We start from the raw sequence: 9,801 nt of genomic DNA on the forward strand, positions 1-9,801 counted from the left end.
GATCATAATTGAGCTCATAAACAAAGATATAGGGGACATGCAGACATTGTACCCATCCCATTTTGGCTTGGTCAGGGGCAGATCATGCCTTTTGTACTGGGTTGACATCTTCAAATTGGTCACTTAGGCCATTGTTGGGGAAAGGCAGTCCATACAGCCTACCTTGGCCTTGCAAACACTTTCAACACAATACCCCACTCAGGTATTGTGGAAAACCCTAACAACTGAAATGTAAACCCATATGTCACAAGATGGGTTGCAAACTGGCTTAAGGACGGGACCCACAGGGTTAGAGTTGCTGGCACTATGTTAGACTCCAGGCTGGTCACAGGTGGTGTCACACAGGGCTCAGTCCTTGGCCCCATTGTTTGTCATGTACTTCCCAGAAGTACAGGCCAACATGGGAGGACTTTGGATGACAATGTTAGCAGATGACTGCACACTGGGCACCATAGTGGACAGTGCATCACACACAGATATCCTTCAGAAGGGACTCACAGTAACTGATAGCTGGTGCCAGGGCCATGGCCTGAAGTCAGAGTGCACAACATGTGTAGACATACCCTTCAGGAAAAGCAAGGTGACCCCAAGCTACCATATAGGTGGCAATCCTCTAAGCACAGAGGAGGTTATCATGGACCTGGGGACCCAGGTTAACAGTCGCCATTCTTCTGAGACTCACATTGCTAAAGTGGCTAGGAAGACCTTCTACATTGCCCACCTGATCAGGCTGGGATTCACATCCAGAACTAGTGGGTCATTGTTCCCCTGTACTCTTCACTTATCAGACTGGTGATCAAGTCGAATGCCCTATTCTGGCTGTATCTCACACAACATCTGCAGCAATTGGAGACACCCTGACTGTCCCCACCTAAAGGATCAAGGAACCCCAACAGCTGTCATATGCTGCCAGATTGACGACACTCACACTCTATTCACTCACATACCGTCTGCTTAGAGGTGACATGTGCCTGACATGCGAGGCCATGTCCAAACAGAGATTAATGGGCATGCTCCACCTCAGACTCAGAAGATCCACCTGAACCACTAGTGCAGGTGACTTACACCTTAGCAGGGATGTATGTTGGACATGTTGGAGGGATGGAGTTATCACTCGGAGACTCCTATGCTGTGGAATACAATCCTGGTCCATTTGAGGCAGAGCACCTTGCTGGCTGTGTTCAAGAGGTATCTTGACCTAATGCTAGTCGGAGAATGTGTTTGTCCATCAACACATTGTAAGCGTAGTTCGACATGTCATATGTCTTGTTTAGTATACTGTGCCTCTGTCTACCTGTGACATAACATTGATACCCAGGGTAAACCTCCCATCTCCCATCCACTCATTAGGATTCCTGTTGAGGGACTCAACCAGTGTCTCTATGGACAACCTGTACTGGTAGTTTACTCATGTGTGGGGGTGGCTTCTGTGTTTTGGATAATGCAGTACAGCCTGTCCTATATATGTCAGTGCTGGGGTTCAGGTCCCTCATGTGCATAGCTCCCTGCCATTCAGATTGTACAAGGTGCAGCATGTGCATTGATTCCAGCTTGGACATGGCTTTCTACATCAGGCACAGCTTGCATCTGGGTGGACAGCATGGCAGTGTGTGGAGCTGCACTCTGTTTAATCAGACTACACATTACATGTGTCCAGCTCTGTCATACTCCTGGTGAGGTACTGTTGTGGACTTTACAGGTGCTGGATGTGTGTGCATGAGGTACACCCACAGGGGCTGTTGTGGTCATTTCTAATGCTGATGAAAGATAACTGCAGAACCAGAATGACCTCCCTTAGCTAGATGTCAGACAGCATGGACCATACAATCACAACTGAAAACAGGACCCTCTCCACAAAGGGAAAGTGTCCTGTCTGGTGGACCCAGCCATAAACAAACTGTATGACAGATGAGGGTTACTAATGCAAGACAGAGCTACATCTCCAAAAGGGAAGACAACTGTGATCAGCACTAGTAGAAAGCTACATTATCTCATAAAGACATGCAAGGTCAACTTGGGGACATAAATCACCAAAGACAATGAAGGTAACCACACTGCTTTCTTCAGTTATGTCAGACACCTGGTTGTGAACCCTCGGATATGCTCAGAGTTGGTACACAACAACATATATCCCAGTGACCTGACAGATATTGGCAACATTCAGCGGACAGCTTCAGTGCGATTTACCCTCCCTCACCCCAAAACAAGATAGTTATCACTGCTGTATGTAACCTCACTGTCATCTTGGATGTCCATGTGAGAGCCACACTCAGCAAAGACAAGTACACAGCATCCATGGGACCTGCTGGTATCTCCAGTTGCATGCTATGTGAACTCCAGAAAGGGCTGGACCCATATATACAACTGCTATTTAACCTTAGTCTTGCTACAGGATATGTACCTGAACACTGGCATACGGCAACAGTGGTCCCACTCCACAAGGGGGATGCCTCCACAGACCATGGCAACTACCACCACACAGGCTTAACCAGCCTTGTCTGAAAAGATATGGGAGGAGTCATGGAGCTCTTACACAGACACATTACTGACCTACGGACCCTTGTTCCCACCTAGTTCAGCTTTGTACAGGGCAGATCCTGCCTTTTCCACCTTTGCACCCGAAAAGTACCTACCATGAAGATCAGGGTTCTTCAACACATGTCATATGCTTCCAGAATAGAGGAAGTCCAGCTTTGTTCAGTGTCATACCGCATACTTACAGGTGACCTATGCCTGACATACAAGACCATGTCCAATCAGGATTTGGTGGACATACTCCACTGCAAGCAATCCAAATCCACCAGAGCCATGAGAGCTGAGTATGTGAACCTCAGCACATACATGTATAGGACATGCTGGAGGGACAGAGTCATAACTCAGAGGCATCTCACACTCTAGCAGAGTATCCCAGTTCATGTTTGACAGAGTCCCTCACTGACTCTCTTCAGGAGACATCTGGACAACTGCATATGAGACGGAGGCACAGACTAGACAGAGACACAGTCATGTTATTCAGTTACGTAAGGGGGTCATAATGTGTCACTACTAAGTCAGAGGCACAATATTCAGAATCTATTCTGTACACTTATTACCACTATAAGGGGTGGCAATAGCCACATCACTATGGCTAGGCTTATACATGCACTAGGGCAGATAGCCAAGTAGTACACTATGACACTATGAAACACCTGTGTATGTGTAGCTATTGTCAATCAAACAGTATGATGTGGCTTGGGGGGCTTGATATCTCCCTGTATTCCAACATTGTTTTGTCTATTCCTTCTAGCATGTCTAGGGATCAGTTGCTAGTGTCCTCTCTTGCTCAGCTGGTGAACCTGGGAATATTGAGGCACTGTTACAGTTGCCTCATGTACACTGACAACCCTCTCCTTCTGCCATAAAACACACATACATGTGAGAGATGCAACTATATAGCCAAAGTGGAGGCTGAGCTCTCTCAACATAGGACTAGCAAGACCAGAGAGAGGGTGAAGGTAACCACACACACCTTTAATCCAGTCTCACATGGCACTGTCACAACTTAAGATCATACACATAGACACAGAGACACACTCGGAGGCTCTGATCAGAAGTCTACCAGAATGGCGGTGGCCACCACAGCAGACACTCACACAACTGCCTCCACAGGGCACAGCACATGCAACACATTGACCACAGAGTTGGTGTGCCAAACAGTCACAGCCCTTAAGGCCAAACACAATGCCGGACACACTTGTCATAGGTGACTCCATAGTCAGACACACTGATGTCCCACTCACCAGATCAGGTACAGAGGAGGTCACAGTAAGCTGCCTATCGGGCACTGGAATCCACCACATAATGCAAGCACTCAGGTCACTAAACTGCAAGTACAGGTCTGACCCAGTCATAATCCATGCTGGTGAGAGCGACCTGAGATGTGCCTCCCTGGACTACATGGAAAGAGACATAGAGGATCCCTCTGATTATGTAGGCCAGGCAGGTATGACCCTGACCTTCGCAGTATCCTACCTTCACCAAGTATGATGCCACATAAACAGAGACAAGATGATCAGCAGTACTATTTTGCTTAGACTATCGTGTCATTCTAAGGGGTCCAATGTCTGTCCGCCTGGGATGACATGCTGGACAGGCCACGGTGATTTGCAAGGCACGGCTTGCACCTGTCACCCTGGGCTTCAGATTTCAGATGATGCTCTTGCCACCCCATTGTGCCTTTTATGCAAGATTCAGATTCTACACCTACCACCCTAGAACACAGTAAAGGAAAGACACTAAGGGTAATGCTGCTCAATGCCCAAGGTCTCATCCTCAAGCTGCACACACTCTATGCCCTTCTCAGTATGTAGCACATTGATGTCTGTGCTGTGCCTGAAACCTGGTTCACAGCTTCTGACAGCACCCCGGCACTATCGGGTGTTACCTCATATCATGCATTCCGGCACCAGCATCCTGACAACACCAAGAAGGATGGTGGGTGTCCATATTCATCAAGGACACCCTCACCTCATGGTTGGTGGCAACACACGATGCATCAGAGACCATCCAGGTGCCAGTGACCGTGGGCAAGACTGCTCTGCAGTTTGTAGCATGTTACATGCCACCCGCTCAAACTCAGGTACCTCACACAGCTATCCTGCAAACACTGAAGGGGATAAATGTATCTCAAAACACCATCCTACTGGGTGATTCCAACTATCCACATATAGACTGGGATCACTAATCATGCCACAACACTCTAACACAAAGGTTCCAAGAGTTCATACACTGAAATGCCATGGAACAACTGGTCCCAATCCCCTCAAGTGGAGGCAACATACTAGAACACATCATCACGAACATGGGGTCACACTGTTCAACACCAGACATATACCCATCATTGGTGAGATCAGATCATGGACTATTCTCAGTGGGAGTCCACATCCCACCCACACCCCAGATGGGAAATGAAACGGTGAAGACCTTCTCAAATGCCGACTTCACATTTCTGAGGACTGGTGTGGTCTCTTTCAAGGCCCCCAGGCCAGCAGACACCATTACCCAAGCCACTGTATCACTTAGAAATGCCTTCTACCAGCACCTCCAGGACTGCATGGTTCAGGCAATCCCAAATAATAATGACTCTTTGTACCACAGGCAAGCATCCAGTCTGGTGGACCCTAGCCATAAACAAGCTGTACAACACAAGGAAGGAGCTACTACAAGATAGAGCGTAATCCGTAGGGGGGGAAGACACCCCTGCTCATTGTGAGTAAAACACTGGGTTCCCCCATACAATCATCTGAGGCATGTTTTGAGAGTAAACCCACTCAGTACTCAGGGACAATCATGAGGCCTTTTTTACCTATGTTTGAAACCTGGGAGGAAACTCCCAGATATGCTCAGACTTAGTTCAGAATAATGTTGATATCACTGCACCTACAGACATTGGCAACATACTGACTGACAGGTTCAGTGCAGATTTCTCCCCCCCTCCCCCCAACTGGGGGTATGTACACCAGAGGATTGTAGCCCCCCCAAACATCTCCACTGCTGGGGTGGGAACTGCTCAATCCAAGGCAGAAAACACTTTATCCATGGGACCAGATGGTGTCCCCAGTTGTGTGCTCCATGAACTCAATGAGTAATTACACCCACAGTTAGGGCAGCTGTTTAATCTTAGCCTCACCTCAGGATATGTTCCCAAGGAGTGGCATACAGCAATGGTGGACCCACTTCACAAAGGAGGTGCCTCCACCAACCCCAGAAACTACCATCCCATCAGCTTGACAAGCCTGTTCTGCTAAGCTATGGAGAGGATCATAATGGGAATTCTAAATGAAGACATAGGGGACTTGCAGACATTGGATCCAAACCAGTTTGGCTTTGTCAAGGGCAGATCATGCCTTTTAAACTTGGTTGACTTTTCAAAACACTCACCCAGGCCATTGACGTGGGCAAGGCAGTCCACACAGCCTACCTTGACCTGGCAAAGGCTTTCGACACAATACCCCACTCAGGTATCATTGAAAACATCACCAGCTTAATTGTGAACCCATACATCACAGCATGGGTTGCAAACTGGCTAAGTGACGGAACACACAGGGTCAAAGTTGCTGGTGCCAGTTCACACTCCAGAGCTGTCACAAGTGGTGTCCCACAGGGCTCAGTCCTGGGCCCACATTTGTTCAGTATCTACTTTTCAGAAGTACGAGCAAACACAGGAGGATTATGGCTGACAAAGTTTGAAGATGACTGCAAACTGGGAAGCATAGCTGGAAACCCATCTGACACAGACATCCTTCAGAAGGGTCTCATAGACACAGATAACTGGTGCCACGGCCATGGCCTTACATTAAACACTAAACAATGCATAGCCATACCCTTCAGGAAGAACAAGGTTACCACTACTTCCCATCTAGGTGGCAATCCTCTAAGCACAATGTAGGTTATCAGGGACCTGGGCACCCAGGTTGACAGTGACCATTTGCTTGACACTCACATTGCCAGGGTAGTTTGGAAGGCCTTCTACATTGGCCACCTCATCATGCAGTGATTCACATCTAGATCAAGGGAGGTCATCGTTCCCCTGTACTCATCACACCAATGATTGCATACACTGCCCCATTCAGATTGGATGGGCCCACAAATTCCTCGACAGGAGGTGAAAGGGTCTCAAACATATTTCTTATGCTGCCCGACTGAAGGAATTCCAGCTGTATTCAGTCACTTACTGACTGCTCAGAGGTGATCTGTGCCTGACATACAAGGCTATGTCCAACCCAGACTTTATGAACATGCTTCACCTCAAGACCTCTACATCCATCAGAACTACAAGGGCAGGAGACCTAAACCTCAACACAGATATTAATAGGATGTGCTGGAGGGACAGATTCATCACCCAGAGAGTCCATATGCTGTGGAACAACATCCTGGTACATGTGGGGCTGAGCACCTCACTGGCTTTGTTCAAGTGAGATCTTGACCAATGGATGGGAGATTGCAGGTATACCCCAGGGATAACCTCAGTATCACTGCTTGACAGAGGCACAACAAAATAATGGGCATATTATCCATCAACTTGCAGGTGGCAGATGCCATAAAACTCTGGCCTAGGCTTATTAATGCCCTAGGGCAGATAGCCTAGTATGAACCTATGGACATAGGCCTGGGGCAGTTCCTGCTATTAGGACAGTGGTCTGCAGCAGGCTATATAGTAGTAGTCGGTTTTAGCCATTGTTTTTGACCATGGCTATTCCATGTTGCTTCTTGTTGTGGTACAAACATGGGTGTGTGGTTATCCATGCTATTTATTGCTAGACACCCTCATTTTGTATCTTGTTCCATGTTTTTGCACATGTACATCACTGTATGACGTGCAGCTGTTTCCACAGGGTCATATGCGTGGATATGGATGTTAGTTGGGGTCCTCAGGTGTGCATATTGTACATGATATTACATTACTTAACACATGGCATTCATGCCTCAGGTGGTGCTGCAGGGCCACCTCTGTCGGATACACATACTACACTCCCTGTACATTTGGAAGCAGGTTGTGTCATGTTAGGCATCCCTGTTAAAGTATGAGTGAGTCAGAGCGGGTATCAGTCCCAGTGTTCCTACTGACCAAGCGTATGTGCTATGCGTTGCCTCTTTGCCAAGGCCAGGGCATACTGGGCACGCCTCCTTCTGCCTACTGGGACAAGGTCAGGTTGTTCCTCCTCCGAGTCAACCCCTGCCTGTGGTGGCCTTGGCAATGGTGGGGGGATGTTTGGCCCAGCCCTGTGCTGGTCCTGCTGCAGCTGTTTCCGCAGGATCATATTATGTAGCATAGCACATATCATGATCATTTGGGTACATGTAGTTGGTGTGTACTGCAAAGCTCCACCAGATGTGTCCAGACTCGGAACCGTGATTTGAGCAGCCCAAACACACGCTCTATGATATTACGTGTTTGTGCGTGTGCCTCATTATGGCGTTCCTGTTCAGGTGTGTGTGCATTTCTGATGGGTGTCATCAGCCACGGCTCAAGTGCATAACCTGCATCCCCACTAGGTGTCCGTGTGGGAAGTCCCCATTGGCAGATGATTGGTACAGCTGCGCCAGATGCCAGATGTGGGAATCGTGGTAGCTCCCAGGGCAGCCAGCACACACATTCATTATTATGCCCTGGGCATCACACGACCTGGCAGTTGATGGAGGGGTATCCCTTGCGGTTAATGTAGACTCTACCCCGCTCACCGGCTGGTGCTTTGATGCGTATGTGCGTGCAGTCTATTGCACCCAGCACCTCAGGGTATCCTGCTATTTGCTGGAAGAGACACATATTGCTGGCCACAACCTCACGGTCATTAGGGACATATATATGATCACTGACATGTGGTGACATGGCATCCAGGAACTGGTGCAGTACCCTGGAGGCTGATGCCTGTGATATCCCCATCATATCACCAGTTGGTCTCTGGAAGGTACCTGTTGCTAGTATTCTTAGGCCAACACATACCTTGGTTTCCACTGGGATGGGTTCCTCTGTTGGTTCTGTGTGTGAGGTGTGGCCTGCACAGCTCAACAATCTGCTGCAGGAGCTCTCTGTCCACTCTATAGCGCTCTACTATCTCCAGCTCATGTAACCCATGGTAGGTGACCCTGGGCCTGTATACTCTTCTCCTTCTCCTCACTCTGGGTTGTCTGTCAGCATCTGCATTGTCACCACCCTCAGCAATTCGCCTATGCCTGATTATAATAGCCATGGCAGCCCCTAGCATTTCTGCTCTGAGTTCAGCTTTATTTCAGTTTTCAATTCTGATAGCTTAGTTTCTGGCAGTATCTCTTGTGAGAAACAGCCTTCAATGCTCTTTGTTGTGTTTTAAGTGCTGGGCTGGGCTTCTAGTTTGCCTGTGTAATTGCCTGCTTGTAATTGTTTCCACCAATTAACTCCAGCAGTATTCCCTAGCAGTTTCCCTGTATTTTGGTTGTTTCCTGTTTCCTCTCTGTTTCCTGAGGGGAGCAATGTGCACACCAGCTTAAACACGCTCACAGTCACTTAAACGCGGCACATCCCTACACAGTGTTACACGCGCACACATCCTTACACGGTGTTAGCTAGGCTGATTCATGCTAAAATGTGCACACACTGCCTTACACACGTGCACGCCAGCGCAAACCGTTGTAAACAGTTTGCAACACGCTCCCACATGTTGAACCTGTTTTACACGCCAAGCACGGCGCAAGATACACGTATATCAAGAAACTTTCAGTGTAGGGATGGCGTATACCCTCAATTTCTTGACTTTCCTAGTGTTCTGTTGGGACACACCTCCCTCCTGATGTCTGTCTGTCATCTGTTACCTTACATTGCCCTCCAATCTGGTACATTTCTTTCTATCCTTCCCCTCCGTGATGTCACCTACCTCTTACTCTGTTCATCCCCCTTCTCTAACTCTTACACTACTCAGAAAGTGCTCATTACCTATGTGGCAGTGTGATTCAGTATTGTAACCCTCATTTACATAGGATTGCCTAGTAATGCTTAGTTACATATCTTACACGGAGCTTCCCTTGACAACCACTAAGCGGAGGCCATATTGTTTTAGTCTGCAAGTCCCTCCATTGACATTCCATGTGATACATAAATCCCACAATTGTGGGCCTATAAGCTTCGGTTTTCAGTTTTAGGTAGCGCACCCGTTTGCTGGTGTGCGCTGCAGTTAAACACAAAAATCCCGTGAAAAAAAGTTAAATAACTTATTTTTGCAGCACTTTTCATACCAATGGCCACATATTTGGCCATTGGCATGCTTAATGACAAATATGCACCCCTTT

The sequence above is a fragment of the Protopterus annectens genome, chromosome 15.part0 (assembly GCF_019279795.1).
Source record: "Protopterus annectens isolate FY-2018-M chromosome 15.part0, PAN1.0, whole genome shotgun sequence".
Taxonomy (NCBI): domain Eukaryota; kingdom Metazoa; phylum Chordata; order Ceratodontiformes; family Protopteridae; genus Protopterus; species Protopterus annectens.